General features: G+C 40.7%; 1 protein-coding gene across 2 annotated transcripts in view; it reads left to right on the top strand.

Moving 5' to 3' along the window:
- The window catches only part of CTNND2 (catenin delta 2), an 893,404-nt gene that overhangs the window by 420,732 nt on the left and 454,344 nt on the right, over window positions 1-18,328 (top strand). The window lies entirely within an intron of this gene.

Here is an 18,328-nt window from a genome sequence, read left to right as displayed (position 1 = left end):
TGATTTTGGCACGATATTTAATGGACCAGTTTTTGGCCTTTATAGAATGAACTGTCTGAGCTTTTAAAAAGTCACAGTCAATATTTGTCAGAGAGGGACACGCTAATTAGTAGCATGTGCTCTCGATTTGTTTAGCATTTACTGTTGGTAAATACCTTTATCAAAAGCAATATTCTCTTCCTAGAATGTGTTATTTACAGACGTTGATAACATCTCTGTGTTTTAAAGACTGTAAGAAGGGACAGCGGTCTGAGTATAATCAGTTTCTCCTTAAGAAAAAAAAGGAAGAAACCTTTAATGCGGTAGAGAAACATTCCAATGTGTTTAATTTCATTTCTTCGACTAGAAAAATATGTATTAAAATGTTATTAAAAGAAAATAGAAAACTAAATTTAAAAGTTAGAAATGCATTAAAATTATTGATTTAGTATCAAGTAGTAGTTAAAAGAGAAGGATCTGGAGACTGAGAAATCTGGGTCCAAGCTTGGTTCTGCCCTCCTAGTCATGTAATTGGGGGGATTTTTTTGGACCCAGCCCAATCTCAGTTATTAGGGAAATCAATATCTTCCACATCCAGATGATATGAGCAGTAAGTGAACGAAAGCATCCAAGTGCTTAGGATAGGGCTTTGCAAAAACTTCCAGCCCTCACTACCAGGGGACTATTATTGTTTTCATGCTTTCATTCAGATAAAGACAATGAATTTCTTATTCCCCCTGTGGAGTGTTCCACTGATGCTAACTGTCACAAAGCCACCAGGACCAGCTGAGGCTATGAGATACATTGTTCTCTAGTCCGTAATTCAGAAGTTGGACAAATAATAATTCCTGGTCATTGAAGTAGACACCGCATAGGTGTACCTTGCTTCTCCCTATAGTCCTAATAAGGGAATACAGGATAATAGTAGAAGTACAGGCTTCATCTTTAGATATCCTGGGATCAAAGCCCTACCCTCCCACTTATTTATTAGCTGTGCACATTTGGACAAGCTTCCAATTTTTGTCTATAAAATGAAGGTGATAATTTTGGCTACTTCCTAATGCTACATGGAAGATGTGCAATAAATTTTAGGTAATTCTCTTGTTTTATTGTGCTCCATAAGATGAGGAAACCATAGCTCTGATGGGTGAGGTAACCTGCTGGTGGTCTTGAAACTAGTCAGTGGTAAAGATTTAACCCAGATGTCTGAGGTCAGAATCCTTGCCCTTTCCTCTCTGCTTCTCAAACTTTCCTGGGTTCAGTGTTGAATAGGGGTCAGGGTGCTTGAACTCGAAGTGAGTTAAACAATTAAATTAAAAGGCATATTGGGACATAAGCCCCCATTTAACTATAACTTATGTAAGTATGTTTTTTTTTGATTAGGACCTGCGTTGACTATGATGAATATTCATGACTGATTAGACAGATAACCCAGCAAACAAACTAGAATTCAATATCCAGACCTGGATTCTTTTTTTTTTTTATTTAATTTTATTATGTTATGTTAGTCCCCATAAATACATCATTAGTTTTTGATGTAGTGATCTATGATTCATTGTTTTTGTATAACACCCAGTGCTCCATGCAGTACGTGCCCTCCTTAATACCCATCACTGGGCTAACCCCTTCCACTCTAAAACCCTCAGTTTGTTTCTCGGAGTCCATAGTCTCTCATGGTTCATCTCCCCCTCCAATTTCCCCTCCTTCATTTTTCCCTTCTCTTAATGTCCTCCATGCTATTACTTATGTTCCACAAATAAGTGAAACCATATGCTAATTGACTTTCTCTGCTTGACTTATTTCCTTAGCATCATCTCCTCCAGTCCCAACCATGTTGATGTAGAATTTGGGTATTCATCTTTTCTGATGGCTGAGTAATATTCCATTGTATATATGGGCCACATCTTCTTTATCCATTCATCTGTTGAAGGGCATGTCGGCTCTTTCCACAGTTTGGCTATTGCAGACATTGCTGCTATGAACATTGGGGTGCATATGGCCCTTCTTTTCACTACATCGATGTCTTTGGGGTAAATACCCAGTAGTGCAATTGCTGGGTCATAGGGTAGCTCTATTTTTAATTTTTTGAGGAACCTCCACACGTTTTCCAAAGTGGCTGTACCAACTTGCATTCCCATCAACAGTGTAAGAGGATTCCCCTTTCTCCACAACCTCTCCAACATTTGTTGTTTCTTGCCTTGTCAATTTTTGCCATTCTAACTGGTGTAAGGTGGTGTCCCAGTGTGGTTTTTTTTTTTTTTTTTTTTTAAGATTTATTTATTTGATAGAGACAGACACAGCGAGAGAGGGAACACAAGCAGGGGTTGTGGGGGAAGGAGAAGCAGGCTTCCCGTGGAGCTGGGAGCCCGATGCGGGGCTCGATCCCAGGACCCTGGGATCATGACCTGAGCCGAAGGCAGGCGCTTAACGACTGAGCCACCCAGGCGCCCCTCTCAATGTGGTTTTGATTTGAATTTGCCTGATGGCTAATGATGATGAACATTTTTTCATGTGTCTGTTAGCCATTTGTGTGTCTGCTTGGGAGAAGTGTCTGTTCATGTCTTCTGCCCATTTTTTTATTTGATTATTTGTTTTTTGGGTGTTGAGTTTGAGAAATTCTTTATAGATCTTGGAAATCAGTGCTTTGTCTGTAGTGTCATTTGCAAATATCTTCTCCCATTCTGTGGGTTGCCTCTTTGTTTTGTTGACTAGTTCCTTTGCTGTAAAAAAGCTTTTTATCTTGATGAAGTCCTAAAAGTTCATTTTTGCTTTTGTTTCACTAGCCTTTGGAGATGTATCTTGAAAGAAGTTGCTATGGCTGACGTCAAAGAGGTTACTGCCTATGTTCTCCTCTAGGATTTTGATGGACTCCTGTCTCACATTGAGGTCTTTCATCCATTTTGAGTTTATCTTTGTGTATGGTGTTAGAGAATGGTCGAGTTTCATTCTTCTGTATATAGCTGTCCAGTTTTCCCAGCACCATTTATTGAAGAGACTGTCGTTTTTCCATTGCATATTTTTTCCTGCTTTGTCGAAGATTATTTGACCATAGAGTTGAGGGTCCATATCTGGGTTCTCTGTTCTGTTCCATTGGTCTATATGTCTGTTTTTGTGCCAATACCATGCTGTCTTGGTGATCACTGCTTTGTAATATAGCTTGAAATTGGACAACGTGATGCTCCCAGCTTTGTTTTTCTTTTTCAATATTTCCTTGGCAATTCGGGGTCTTTTCTGATTCCATACAAATTTTAGGATTATTTGTTCCAGCACTTTGAAAAATGCCATTGGAATTTTGATCGGGATGGCGTTAAAGGTATAGATTGCTCTAGGTAGCATAGACATTTTAACAATGTTTATTCTTCCGATCCATGAGCATGGAATGTTTTTCCATCTTTTTGTGTCTTCTTCAATTTCTTTCATGGGGGTTCTGTATTTCCTAGAGTATAGATTCTTCACCTCTTTGGTTAGGTTTATTCCAAGGTATCTTATGGTTTTTGGTGCTATTGTAAATGGAATCGTTTCTCTAATTTCTCTTTCTATAGTTGCATTGTTAGTGTATGAGAAAGCAACTGATTTCTGTGCATTGATTTTGTATCCTGCCACATTACTGAATTGCTATATGAGTTCTAGTAATTCGGGGGTGGAGTCTTTCGGATTTTCAACATAAAGTATCATGTCACATGCTGAGAGAGAGTTTGACTTCTTCTTTGCCAACTTGAATACCTTTTATTTCTTTTTGTTGTCTGATTGCTGTGCTAGGACTTCTAGTACTATCTTGAACAATAGTGGTGAGGGTGGGCATCCTTGACGTGTTCCTGGTCTTAAGGGAAAGGCTCTCAGCTTTTCCCCATTGAGGATGATATTCGCTGTGGGTTTTTCATAGATGGATTTTATGAACTTGAGGAATGTTCCCTCTGTCTCTATACTCTGAGGAGTTTTAATCAGGAAAGGATGCTGTATTTTGTCAAATGCTTTTTCTACAGCAATTGAGAAGATGATATGGTTCTTTTCTCTCCTCTTATTAATGTATTCTATCACACTGTTTGATTTGCGAATGTTGAACCACACTTGCATCCCATGGATAAATCCCACTTGGTTGTGGTGGATGATCCTTTTAATGTATTGTTGGATCCTATTAGCTAGGATTTTGTTGAGGATTTTGGAATCCATATTCATCAGGGGTATCAGTCTGAAATTCTCCATTTTCATGGGGTCTTTGCCTAATGTGGGGATTAAGGTAATGCTGACCTCATAGAATGAGTCTGGAAGCTTTCCTACTGTTTCTATTTTTTGAAACAGCTTCAGGAGAATAGGTATTATTTCTTCTTTGAATGTTTGGTAGAATTCCCCAGGGAATCCATCAGGCCCTGGACTCTTGTTTTTTGGGAGGTTTTTGATCACCGCTTCAATCTCATTACTGGTTATTGGCCTATTAAGTTTGTCAATTTCTTCCTGTTTCAGTCTTGGCAGTTTATAGGTTTCCAGGAAGGCATCCATTTCTTCCAGCTTGCTTAATTTATTATCATATAGTTGTTGATAATAATTTCTAATAATTGTTTCTCTTTCCTTCGTGTTAGTCGTGATTTCTTCCCTTTCATTCATAATTTTATTAATTTGGGTCCTTTCTCTTTTCTTTTGGATAAGTCTGGCCAGTGGTTTATCGATCTTATTAATTCTTTCAACGAACCAGCTTCTAGTTTCGTTGATCTGATCTACTGTGTTTCTGGTTTCTAATTCATTGATCTCTGCTCTTATCTTAATTATTTCTCTTCTAATGCATGGCTTAGGCATCATTTGTTGCTTTTTCTCTAGTTCTTTAAGGTGTAAAGTTAGTTGGTGTATTCAGTATTTTTCTATTTTTTTGAGTGAGGCTTGGATGGCCATGCAGTAGCCTTTGCAGTATCCCATAGGTTTTGGACCAATGTGTTTTCATTCTCATTGGTTTCCATGAATTGTTTAAGTTCTTCTTTGATTTCCTGGTTGACCCAAACATTCTTGAGCAGAGTGGTCTTTAGCTTCCAAGTGTTTGAATTTCTTCCAAATTTTTTCTTGTGATTGAGTTCCAGTTTTAAAGCATTATGGTCTGAGAATATGTAAGGAATAATCTCATTCTTTTGGTATCGGTTGAGCCATGGTTTGTGACCCAGTATGTAGTCTATTCTGGAGCGAGTTCCATGTGCGCTCGAGAAGAATGAGTATTCTGTTGTTTTAGGGTGGAATGTTCTGTATATATCTATGAGGTCCATCTGGTCCAGTGTGTCATTCAAAACTCTTGTTTCTTTGTTGATTTCCTCCTTCAATAGTCTGTCTGTTGCTGAGAGTGGAGTATTGAGGTCTCCTACAATTAACGTATTGTTATCAATATGACTCTTTATTTTAGTTAACAGTTGGCTTATGTAGACCACTTCTCCCATTTTGGGGGCATAGATATTTACAATTGTTAGATCTTCTTGTTGGACAGACTCTTTAAGAATGATATAGAGTCGGGCGCCTGGGTGGCTCAGTTGGTTGAGCGACTGCCTTCGGCTCAGGTCATGATCCTGGAGTCCCTGGATCGAGTCCTGCATCGGGCTCCCTGCTCGGCAGGGAGTCTGCTTCTCCCTCTGACCCTCCTCCCTCTTGTGCTCTCTGTCTCTCATTCTCTCTGTCTCAAATAAATAAATAAATAAATAAATAATAAAAAAGAATGATATAGAGTCCTTCTGTGTCTCTAAGTACAGTCTTTAGCTTAAAATCTAATTTGTATGATGTAAGAATTGCTACCCCAGCTTTCTTTTGAGGTCCGCTGGCATGGAAGATGGATCTCCATCCCTTCACTTTCAGTCTGGGTGTATCTTTAGGTTCAAAATGAGTCTCTTGTAGACAGCATATGGATGGGTCCTGTCTTTTTATCCAGTCTGCAACCCTGTGCCATTTTATGGGAGCATTTAGGCCTTTCATGTTGAGAGTGATTATTGAAAGATGAATTTATTGTCATTATGTTGCATGTGAAGATCTTGTTTCTATAGATTGTCTCTGTAAATTTCTGTTCTATATCACTCTTGGGGTCTTTCTCCTTTTATAGAACACCCCCCCCCCTTAATATTTCTTGCAGGGCCGGCTTAGTGGTCACATATTCTTTCAGTTTCTGCCAGTCTTGGAAGCTCTGCATCTCTCCATCCATTCTAAATGACAGCCTTGCTGGATAAAATGTTCTTGGCTACATGTTCTTCTTCTTTAATACCCTGAATATGTTGTGCCAGCCCTTTCTGGCTTGCCAGGTCTCTGTGAATAGGTCTGATGTTATTCTGATGTTCCTCCCTCTGTACGTAAGGAATCTCTTCTCCCTAACTGCCCTTAAGATGGTTTCCTTAGGTCTAAGATTTGTGAGTTTTACTATTACATGCCGGGGTGTTGGCCTGTTTTCCTCGATCCTGGGAGGGGCCCTCTCTGCCTCTAGGACACAAATGTTTGTTTCATTCCCCAGATTAGGGAAGTTCTCAGCTACAATTTGCTCAAATATATCTTCTAGTCCTCTCTCTCTCTCCCACGCCCTCAGGGATCCCAATAATTCTGACATTGGAATGTTTCATGGTGTCACTTCTTTCTCTGATTCTATATTCATGGATTTTGAGTTGTTTTTCCCTGGCCTTCTCTTTTTCCTTCTTGTCTATTAATTGGTCTTCTAGATCACTAATTCATTCTTCTGCCTCACTTACCCTAGCTGTTAGAGTATCTAGATTAGATCAGATCTCATTGATAGCATTTTTAATTCTGCCAGTTCAGTTTTTATTTCTGCCCTTAGAGACTCTATGTTGCCATTAATCGATTTCTCCATTCTAGCTCTTGTCTTCACAATTGCTATCCTGAATTCCATCTCCGCCATCTTCGTTATATCTGTATCCATTTGTAAATCTGGGACAGAAGTCACAGTCTCCTGAGTCTTTCCTATTTTGGGGACTCCTCCTCCTAGTCATTCTGTTGAGGGGTGGTTGAGGGAATGTACAGAGTCCAAATTATTGACCACAACCCAAGAAAGATGCACCTGTTTTATAGGGACCTTAGGGTCCTGTTCTCCGGCCTCCTGTTCTCCCAGCCTGTCTTCTTGGGGGAGGGGCCTGCCATGCTGTTACTCAGGCATGCCAAACTCTGTTTGGGCAGAGTTGCTCTGCCCCCTGTGGCAGGAGATGGGCTCAGTGAAAATCGGTTTTTGGTGGCTTTTGTTCTCTGGTGGCTTTCCCTGGTGGCTTTCTGCTCTCTTCCAAGAGTCATAGCAGAAGAGACTGTTTCTAACCCTCTGCCTCAGAGCAGAGAGATCACAGTCTGTTCTTCAGTGAGCTCTCCAGTCCACACTATCTCTGTTTCTGTCTATGCTGCTATAACTTGCAGCATCCTGGGTTGTGCGCCCATCAGCAGCACTCCCAGTCCTTGCCTCTGGGTCAGGGCACGGGGGCATGTCTCTGCCCTTTGTGCTTCTAAAACTGCCAGCTGCCCCCAGTTTGCATGTGCAAACCCACTGCTCTGGGTTTCAGTCTGGGGGGCTATCCTAAAGTCCTTTCCCTGTCGCTACTGGTCTGTGAGTCTCTGCCTTGTCCCCAACGCAGGAGGCTTTTGCGCTCCTATTATTTCACCTTCCTGGTGCCAGCACTTATGGCAGCTCCCTCCCCCTTCCGTTTATCCTCCGATATCTGCTCGCAGAATCACGGCTCCCCGCTTCATACCTCGAAACCAACCACCTGCGATATTCTGTTTGTAGAGATCCAGATCTATCTTCTTACATCTCAGGCTGATTTTGTGGGTGTTCAGAGTGGTCTGGTAGATATCCAGCTCAATTCTGAGGACTGTTTGGAATAGGGTCCCCTACTCCTCCGCCATCTTTTCCTCCTATATCCAGACCTGGATTCTTAAGGGAACTATGTATTTGGTGGTTTTGGCATCATGAGTCACAGGCTAGAAAATGAGTAGCGTAGTGCATAATGTTGAAAATCGGCTTGCTACATAGGGAAAAATTAGTTTCATCTCAATATCAAGTCCTATAATTTCATAATCTGGATAGTATATTGGTAACCATGAAGAAGACAAGTATTTCTCAAACAAGATACCCGAAAGTCAAAGCCTGAGTAGAGAATTTAATGTATTGGACTACATCAAAATAAAAGATTACTAGTTTAGGTAAGGACATCATACACAAAGGTGACAGCTGGGTCAAGGTAAATTGCAACACATAAAACTGATGGAAAGATTCACATCCACAGCACACAGAGAAGTTCCTTACAGCCACTAGAAGGGCAAAAGACACACATACACACACACACACACAAAAAAAAAAACAAAATAAAAGTGGACAAAGGCTATGATGAGACTGTTCACAATAAAAGGAAGATACATGCCAAGACCTGTAAAAGAAGTTAGGTCTTACTAATTGTCGTGGTTGATTTTATGTGTCAGCTTGACTGGCCTTGGGGTATGGGAACCCTGATACACCAAGAATCAGAAATACAAATTAAAAGAAGAAGGATAGTCCACTTTATAATATCAACATGGGGAACGTTCAAAAGTCAAATCATATGAAATCCTGGCAAGGAGATGGGCAAAGGGGTGGTCAGAGCCCATGGAAACAGGTGCAGCCACTCTGGAGCCAGATTAGAGATAGCCCCAGCATCCAGCGTATCCAGCTGTGGGTATGTACAAGGAAGAAATTCCTGCTACGGAACCATTAAGAGACTCATGCCAGGCATTAACTCCAACATTTGGTGTGGACTCAGTAGCTGGAAGCATTTGAATCGTGGATGGAAGAAAATGTAGTTGGTGCGCCCAAAAGACTGTTGAGCAGCGACCAGAAATAATGTTCTGAAAACATAATGTTATTTTTATTTATTTATTTTTTAAAGATTTTATTTATTTATTTGACAGAGAGACAGTGAGAGCAGGAACACAAGCAGGGGGAGTGGGAGAGGGAGAAGCAGGCTTCCCGCGGAGCAGGGACCCCGATGTGGAACTCGATCCCAGGACCCTGGGATCATGACCTGAGCCGAAGGCAGACGCTTAACAACTGAGCCACCCAGGCGCCCAAAACATAATGTTATTTTTAAAAATGTTTTTTAAGGGTATTATAGCATGCATGTGTTTTCAAAATTGTATGTGCAAAAATACCACCTTTTATCTAATAAACAGAGAGATTAATAGGATGGTTATATGTTTAATATATTAGAGTGTGTAGGGTTAGGTGTGGCAGGGATGTATGTGGGGATAGAGGAGAAGGGGGAAAAATAATAAAATGGAAAAGAAGAGAGAGCTTGCCAAAAGCCTCCTTAAGGGTATGCCATGAACCAACGTGTGAGCTATACAGGCCAGTGTACCCAGAGTCCTGAAAGGGGAAAAAAAATAACGAGCAACATTACCTCGGCCAGGTGGTCAAGGTCAACATCAGCAGTGCTCAGTCATGCTGATACCCTTGTTATGATGTGATGAACTTGCCACTTTACATCTGTAATCTTCCTCCCCAAACCCATAATCCCACTCTTACCATGAGAAAAAGTAAGTCACATCCTAATAATGGGATATTCTATAAAATGTCTGACTGCCACTCAGGAAAACTGTCAAAAGTCGTCAAAGACAAAAAAAAAAAAAAAAAAAGTCTGTGAAACTGTCCAAGAGGAGCTTAAGGAGATGTGACAACTAACTGAGGCCTGGTGGATAGGTTCCTGGGGCAGAAAAAGGACATTAGATAAAAACTAAAGAAATCCTGATAAATTCCTGTTAAATTATGGCCCTTAGTTAGTGGTAGTGTACCAATATTGGTTTAATAATTGTGATAAATACACCATACTATTATAAAATATTTATAAAAGGGAAAAACTGAATGTGGGGTATATGGGAACTCTCTATACTATTTTCCTAGCTTTTCTGTAAAGCTAAAATTATTCTAAAATAAACAGTCTAATGAATTAATGGGGGCAAGACTGGAGTAGGATAACATAGAATTGTTATACGCTATACTAAGCAAGTTGGAACATATTTTGATTGTCCTTGGGAACCTCAGAAGGGTTGAGTCATAAAATATGAATTCTAGAAGCCCTCTGAAGGCTCATGTGCAGAAGGAGCAGTAGATCAAGTAGGTGACTTTAGAAAGCTAGGCAAGATAAGGCTGAGTGCCTGGACCGAGGCAACAACAGCTAGAATGAGTAAGAGGCATGAGGCAAGACAATAAAGCACTGGAATCAATAGCACTTAATCCCTGATTAAATGGGGTGGGTTGGTGGAAGGAGGGAAAAGTCTACCCTGGTGGTTTTCAAGTTGAAAATGAAATGTTGGGAAATGTTTACAAAAGAAAAGAAAATGGTCTAAGGATGTATTTACAGCACTAACAAAAAACATCTGGTGAGGAAGTCATGCTTGAACTCTGCAAAGGCAGAGAACGTCTCATGGAACTGGACTGTGGGTTTTCTGGTCTTAACCAGACGGTACCTAGAAGCTGCCTTTTGTCAGCTGCTGTGATGTGATCATTTCTGTTTGTAACGAGCAGTGTCAGTTGATTAACTGACTTCTCTGAAAATTCATCCAGGTTTCCGTCCTCTGTTGCTCCCATAAATGCACCTTTACACCTTTACACCTTTCTGTGCTGAAAGTGAATTAAGAGGATCCTGGGTTTAGTGTGCTTGCTTCAATATCGATTTATCCAACTTCAACAACATGGCTGACTGGGCTGATGTCAACTGGCCTTCCTTCTGCATTCTAGAAACACTTAGAAATCATCAATAAAATATGACCCAAAAATTAATACATAGCTTATCTCCAAGGAAAGAAAGGGATATCCCCAGGCCCCAGAAATGGAGAAATCAAAGCCGGTGGAACTTCAAATCAAGGCTCTGAGTTTAAGATCCAGATATAAACCGAGAGGGAAGAGGACCAGATGCTACAGGCTGAATGTGTGTGTCCCCCGCTCCAAAGTCATATGTTGAAACCTAATCCCCAATGTAACAGTACTTGGAGGTGGGGGTCTTTGGGAGGTGATTAGGTCATGAGTGTGGAGCCTTATGAATGGGATTAGTGCCCTTGTGAAAGAGATCCCAGAGAGCTCCTTCACCCCTTCTGCCAGGTGAGGCTACAATGAGGAGGGGGCAGTCTTGCAAGCCAAGAACAGAGTTGTCACCACAATCCAGCCATGCTGACACTCTGATCTCAGACTTTCCAGCCTTCGGAACTGTGAGAAGAACTAATTTTTCTGTTGTTTATAAGCCACCTGGTCTATCACGCTTTGTTAGAGAAGTCCAGAGAGAGTGCCTGGGTGACTGAGTTGGTTGGGTGACTGCCTTCGGCTCAGGTTGTGATCCTGGGGTCCTGGGATCAAGTCCCACATCAGGCTCCCCCTGCTCTATGGGGAGCCTGCTTCTCCCTCTCCCTCTGTCTGCCACTCCCCCTGCTTATGCGTTCTCTCTCTCTCTTTCTCTCTGTCAAATAAATAAATAAAATCTTAAAAAAAAGAGAGAGAGAGAGAAGTCCAGAAAGACTGAGATACCCACCCAGAAAGAAGGATGCCATTTTAGCCTGGATGAGGAGAGAGCTGGAACATCTCGGAATAGTGCCTGGAGACTCAAAGTCCAGCCCCATCTGTGGAAAGAGCTAGAAACTCTCTGGTCACTGGTTTGGAATCAACTGAGCGGCCTGACCACCGAGGGGACTAGGGTGGGGAAAACACTCTCCCTTGAGAGACCCAAACTCTAGACCTGTTGGAGGGTATCGTCTGAATTTACACCCTATGTGTCTTGCAGAAACCCAAGCTGAAAAGCTGAAGAGCTTGTCCAGAGCCCTTAGGTCCCAGCATAGGCAGTGTAACTCTTCTCTAGAGGGCCCTTCCACAAAGCAGATCATGCAAGACTCTCACAGGAAAAAAAGAGAAAGCACTGTTAAACATGAGCTCAGAGTTAAAAATATCAAGTGACAAGACAAATGAGTCACCTTGAAGAAATCAGGTATTTCCACAAACAGAATGATTAGCAATCCAGGAACTTGAGTTACTAGAGCAAACTTAAAGAAACAATAAAATAAATAAAATAAAACAAAAAAAAAAAAACTGAAAAAGGACCACATAGAATTTCTAGAAATGACAAGCATAGTCACTAAAATTAAAGCCTCATGGAATGTTTGAGTAACCCCAGTATTGTCAATACACCCATTGGACATTTCAGAATAGTGGTCAAGGGCGTGACAAACATCTTAGAGACTGCGTCTAGATACTTATTTGAAAATTTGCTGGGTTTTGACAGATTGCTGCTGTGGTTTATACCATGGAGCTGTAGAGATGGTTTTATTCCACAGAGTTTTACCCTGGGTTCGTATTGATTGAAAAGCTCATAATCTCCTCATTCATTTATTTTTATTTAATAAATTTGGCATATAACATTGTATAAGTTTAAAGTGTACTGAGGGTTACTTTGGTACATGAATATATTGTAACATGATTGCCCATGTAGAGGTATTTATCACATCACACAATTACTGTACAATATTATTGGGTATATTCATTATACTGTGCATTAGATCTCCATGGCTTATTTACTACTTTTTACAAATTTGTACCCTTAAACACCGTACTCTTAACCCCAACCCCCTATTCCCTGGTAAAATCACCATTTTACTCTCTGTTTTTTACAGGTTTGCCTTTGATAGCTTGCTTCCATGTGTAAATGATATAATACAGTACAGCCTTTCTCTGTCTTCCTTTTCTTGCTTAGCATAATGTGCTCAAGGTCCATCCCTGTTGTCACAAATGGAAGGATATCCTCCTTTCTCATATCTGACTAATACTCTGTACTGTATATGTACCACATCTTTTTTATCCATTCATCCATTGATGGGCATTTGGGTTGTTTCCACATCTTGGCTAATGTGATAAATATAGGAATGCAGATACCTCATTGGAATCCCGTTTTCCTTTCCTCTGGGTATTTATCCAGGAGTGGGGTTGCTGGATCGTATGGTAGATCTATTTTTAATGTTGTGAGAAGCCTCCATACTGTTTTCCATAGTTGGTTGGACCAACTTACATTCCCACCAACAATAGATAAGGATTCACCACGTGCTTGCCAACACCTGTGGAATCCCCCCTTTTTAAACCCAAAGTGTCATAAGTGAACTTACTGTTCATCTTAATGAATTTCCATTTTATGATTACACAGTGAAAAATCACTTTTCTTTTCTCACCTTTTTCTCCATTGGCTAGAAGACCTGACTGATATTTAGGAACTCTGATTCTAAAGGATCCCGTAACCTCTCAGGTTGCCATAATTCCCTCTATTATGGACTGGGGACCACCTTGTTGGCACCCTGGAAATATCACCGGACTAGTTTTCTTTTATCATTACCTGTGCCGTGAGTCTTATTCTCCCCACTGCTTTTGCCATTTCTTGGTGTAGATTAGAATAATGATCCCAGCTTGGCATTTTACACTGAAACATTTTTAACTCTCTAATATAAATTAATAAAAGAAGAAGAAACTAACGAATACATTAGTTAAAAGAGAAGAATAGCATAGTATCACTAAAAGCTAACAAACACTTTTTTAAAGATTTTATTTATTTGAGAGAGAGAGAGAGAGCACATGAGCAGGGGCAGAGGGAGAGGGAGAAGCAGACTTCCCGCTGAGTGGGGAGCCTAATGTAGGACTCAATCGCAGGACCCCGGGATCATGACCTGAGCCGAAGACAGATGCTTCACCGACTGAGCCACATAGGCGCCCCTAACACACACTTTTTATCCTATTCTTTTTATAACTAAATTTAAAGGCAGATGGTAATTATTCAGCTTTTTGCCCCATTAAAGTACAATGCATATGTTAGATGTTTAAAGACACTTATTAAACGTTTTAAATACTTCTGCATATCTAAAAGAATGGAACGTTAGTTGCCCAATACAGCTAATTGGTCAGAATCCATTTTAAGGGTTTCTGCCCTTACTACTAAGATTAAATCCCCAATAATCACTGCTCAATAACATTAAAATTTCTTTACATATAACGATATGACCAAGAGCCCAAACACATTTTTTTAAAAAACTAGTAAAAAATACTTGTTCATTTAGTCTACTTACTTATTTTTATACATACATAACACAGAGAAAACAAAATTATATTTCAAAATCCCGAACATGTTAAAAATGTTTAATGCTCAGGAATATTCTGGGCAGGGTCAGGCCTGACACAATAGCCACTCATCCTGGAGACATCACAAATGTCCAGACCTTGGACGGGTACTAGCACCAATATGGAAGAAGGAGAGAGGGGCATCTCAGGGCCAGCTCATTCCAAATCAAGCCGAGCCAAGCAGAAACCACCCCAAAAGAAGGAGGTGGGGGGGCGCCTGGGTGGCTCAGTTGGTTAAGCGACTGCCTTTGGCTCAGGTCATGATCCCGGAGTCCTGGGATCGAGTCCCGCATCGGGCTCCCTGCTCGGCGGGGAGTCTGCTTCTCCCTCTGCCCCTCCCCCCTCTCATGCTCTATCTCATTCTCTCTCTCAAATAAATAAATAAAATCTTTAAAAAATAAAAATAAAAAAAAAAAGGAGGTGGGGGATGAAGTGGTCACACGGTAGATCTGGCCTGTTGTGTCCACAGTAGTGGCAGGCAAGCCTGGGAGAGTCTAGCTCTCCTCACTCTCTGGACGGAGTCTGCAGCCTGTGCCGGCCTCATGGACACTTGCTGCTCATCTGGGCAGTGGTGTGGGCACCAGCCTCCTGGATCAGCCTCCATGCTCTTTGCGTGGCATCAGTGAGTCTCCTCGTGGGCAGTACCACTCTTGGTCCTGGGCAGCAGGACCCTGTCCTGGGTTCTGTACCCCTGCTGTGTCCAGCGTCTGTTTCTAGACCACACTCAGGATGCCTGGTACCCTGAAAAGATCGACATGGCACAGTTCTCTTTCATTGTTAATTCTACCTGTATAACTTTCTGCTCCTGTACACGCAGGTGCAGAAACCTGACCACATAGAACATCATTTCCCCCAAAATGAGCTTGTCACAAAGAATCAGTTGGGTGGGAGGGGGGAGGGCAAGTGCGTGAGAAGGCACCAGTAACTTTCATACCGATGGCCTCACAGAACCGCTGCTAACCGGGGCCTTGGACATGCTGTCATCTGCTCAGTATCTCAAGAGTCTGGGGATAGGTATTCTCTTCAGCAAGTAATTCTTTATGGTTACTTTTAGAGGCATTTTTTTTTAAGTACTTCAAGTTAGGATGGAAGGGGGTAGCTGACAATATTTAAAGCTTCGGGAAAGGAGAGAGAAGATTAAATTATTTATTGTTCTTAGTATTTTTTTACACTGGAGTCTGTAGACTTTCCTCTAAATGTGATGTGTCATAACCTAATGTTGATTTGATTGTAGAATTTGGAAGACACTAGCTAGTAGGTTTTGCCATATTTTCTTCAGTTTTTTTCCAAGGACAATAGATCCAAAGGAACTCAGTAAACTGACAGATGAGTTTCAAGATACTGATAGAAGGTCTGGAACTCAATGGTAATCAGTAACTCTTCTGAATGAGTACCTTCCAGATGAATGGCTGCAGGAGAGAGCAGTCTGTTTTTAAACATTCTTTTATCTTTTTAAATTAGAAAATAAAAGTTCCATAAAATCCATTTTTAGTTGTACTCCTCATCTGTTTCCATGAAGTCAGCCATTGGGGAAGCTTTTCCAAAAATGGCCATCTGCACCTGTGGATTGAAGTTGACTCCTGTCTCCAACTGCTTTCTGCATGAGTAAGCCACCCTGGGCTGTGGCAGCACCCACATTTTTATAATGAAATTCCAAGGAATAAAAACAAACTCCAGATGGATGTGGTCATCTTCTCGCCAGTATTTTTGGAGAGGCTAAACTGGACCAGCCTGCTAAATTTATTTAATCACCTTAATTGGTTTTAATATTTTTAGGGCCCAAACCATTTTGGAAGGGGAAACAGATGTTGCATGATGGCTGTGAGGTCTTCAGGAGTTGCTGCAGAAATAATTATGCATCAGGAACCGCACAGTCAAACGTGATCTTCCTTCGAGTCAGTGTGGCAAAAATAAAGGTGACAGGAAAGCTGTCTCACTTTCGTCCGCTTAGTCCTTTCATTTCAAAATTGGGACACAGATCACATGAGAATGCCCAGGTGCACAGTTGCTGCATTTATCATGTTTCCGATTTTTGCCATTTGCTAAAACATGCATATTCATCTACAGTCATTGAGAGCAACCTATTAACTGTGAAAGTAACAACATGGACAGGGAGAGAGTGAAAAAAACAAACAAACAAAAAAAACCAGTCCATGGGGCACCTGGATGGCTCAGTCGGTTAAGCTGCTACCTTCAACTCGGGTCATGATCCCAGGGTCCTGGGATGGAGACCTACATCAGGCTCTTGCTCAATGGGGAGCCTGCTTCTCCCTCTCTCTCTCTCTGCCTCTCTCTCTCCGTGTCAAATAAAGAAATATAATCTTTAAAAAAAAAAAAAAAAACAGTCCAGTTTTGGATATTTTGTATTATTTCAAGAAAAACTCTGAAGGAGTATACATAGTGAAAGACTGAAAATTTTTGGAAAATATTGTAATACACTTAATGGGAAAAGTTAGGCATATTAACAATGTGAACAGTAATTTTGTGAGAATATAAAATGTTTTCAGTCCCTTTTAATGTAATTATTTAAGAAAAATGTGTCTTCCAAAAGACAAAAAACAGGCATAATGATCATGAAGTCTGAAGGGGAAGAAGAGAGGAATATCCTTCCAATTTGGGGAAACAAGACACACAGGGAGAAGTCATTTGGGGATTTCTACCTGTGTCCAATGGAACTAGAGAAGGTGTTTCCTCTTTCATGTTGTTTGGTATTTGTAGTAAAGATGGCCACAGTGACTGAATGCCTGTATCAAAACCATGATTGAATATTTGTAGCATTTTAGTTAACAAAGTATGTGAGTTAATCTCAGCTCTTTTTATCTCTTAACCCCCATATTCTACCCAGCAGCCAATCCTGTCCCCTTACCTTCATCATCTCGCGGGATCATCCACTTCTCATCACTTCCCTACCTAACTGGCCCACTTCCCTATCACACCTGAATAGTTACCTTTGCACCATGAGTGGCCTCCCAGCTTTAGCTCCTCAACTGTCCATTCACAACACAAGAGCCAGAGTGATCCTTAAAAGCTTACATCAGCTTGTTTGACTTCCTTGGTCAAGTACTTCTTGCTTCTCAGGATACTCAGAATAAACGTCAAAGTCCCTGTTATGACTGAGCTTACCTTCTGATGCTCGGCAGTTCCCCGGACTGGTGGCACACTGACATTGAAGATGCTCTTTCCTCTGCCAGGGACTCTCTTTCCATATCCCATCACCTGCTCCCTCTTAACACCTGCTTGGTGAAGACCTCCCAATACTGTATTTAGAACTGAACCCTTACCCTACATATCCCTGCTTCCTCTTTCTCACCTTCCAACATATATATATTTTTCTTATTTATTTATTCCATCTAAGGTCCTCTTTCAACTACAGAAGTAGGAATTTTTATCTGTTTGATTAACTACTGAATTTCCCTATACATACCTAGAGGCCTAGGCACTTGAGGGGAATCAATAAATAGCTGGTGAATGAAACATCCAACGTATTTACAATGTAGTTTTTTAATCATACTATTTAGATGTAATCTCAAAAGTGAATTTTAGGTTATTATAACTGATTAAAATTGCTTCTAAATGAACACATTTTGCCAGTCTCTATAGAGCTTGCCTCACTGATCAGTTGAGAATGGAAAAGAAAGCCAGAAATCTGTCATTTACAGATAAAATCACTTTCCCAGCTGCCAAAGCTTAGCTGGACCTATAGTTCATAAACACTTGCCTCCCCTGCTTTCTAATTCATTAATAATAATAATAATAATAATAATAATAATAATAATAATAATAGAAATTGAGTCAGTGTTTGCTTTTTGCTTTTTGCATGACAAAAAAAAAGGTCCTTAAAAATATTTTTTTATATTGAAATCACATCCATTTATGCTTTTTTCGGGTATCTGGTACAACTATGGCAGGGGTTTTGTGCTCTCACTGAATCCTGGCAAAGAGTCAGTCAAAAGTTGAGGAAAGTGGAAAGTGATGCCAGGAAGTGCTTTCTTCTCTTACCCTGCTAGGACTGAGTCACCCCAAGTGATTCCTCAAAACACATAACTAGGACCCAAGTTCCCATGATGCACATGTTCATAAGCCTGAAGTCTCTGGTGTAAATTTTTTATTAAAAACACAAGTGAAAGATAGAAAAATGGTTGTACAGAAAGGCAAAACACCCAAAGAATACTTAGTCCTTCTTATGGATTTATGGGTATTTACTGCACAATTTAAGAGATGGATAGAGGG

The sequence above is a fragment of the Mirounga leonina genome, unplaced genomic scaffold (assembly GCF_011800145.1).
Source record: "Mirounga leonina isolate KUSES-001 unplaced genomic scaffold, KU_Mleo_1.0 Mir_95, whole genome shotgun sequence".
In the NCBI taxonomy this organism is placed as follows: Eukaryota; Metazoa; Chordata; class Mammalia; order Carnivora; family Phocidae; genus Mirounga; species Mirounga leonina.
Note: the sequence above shows the minus strand (reverse complement) of the source record. Positions and strands in the feature narration are given on the sequence as shown.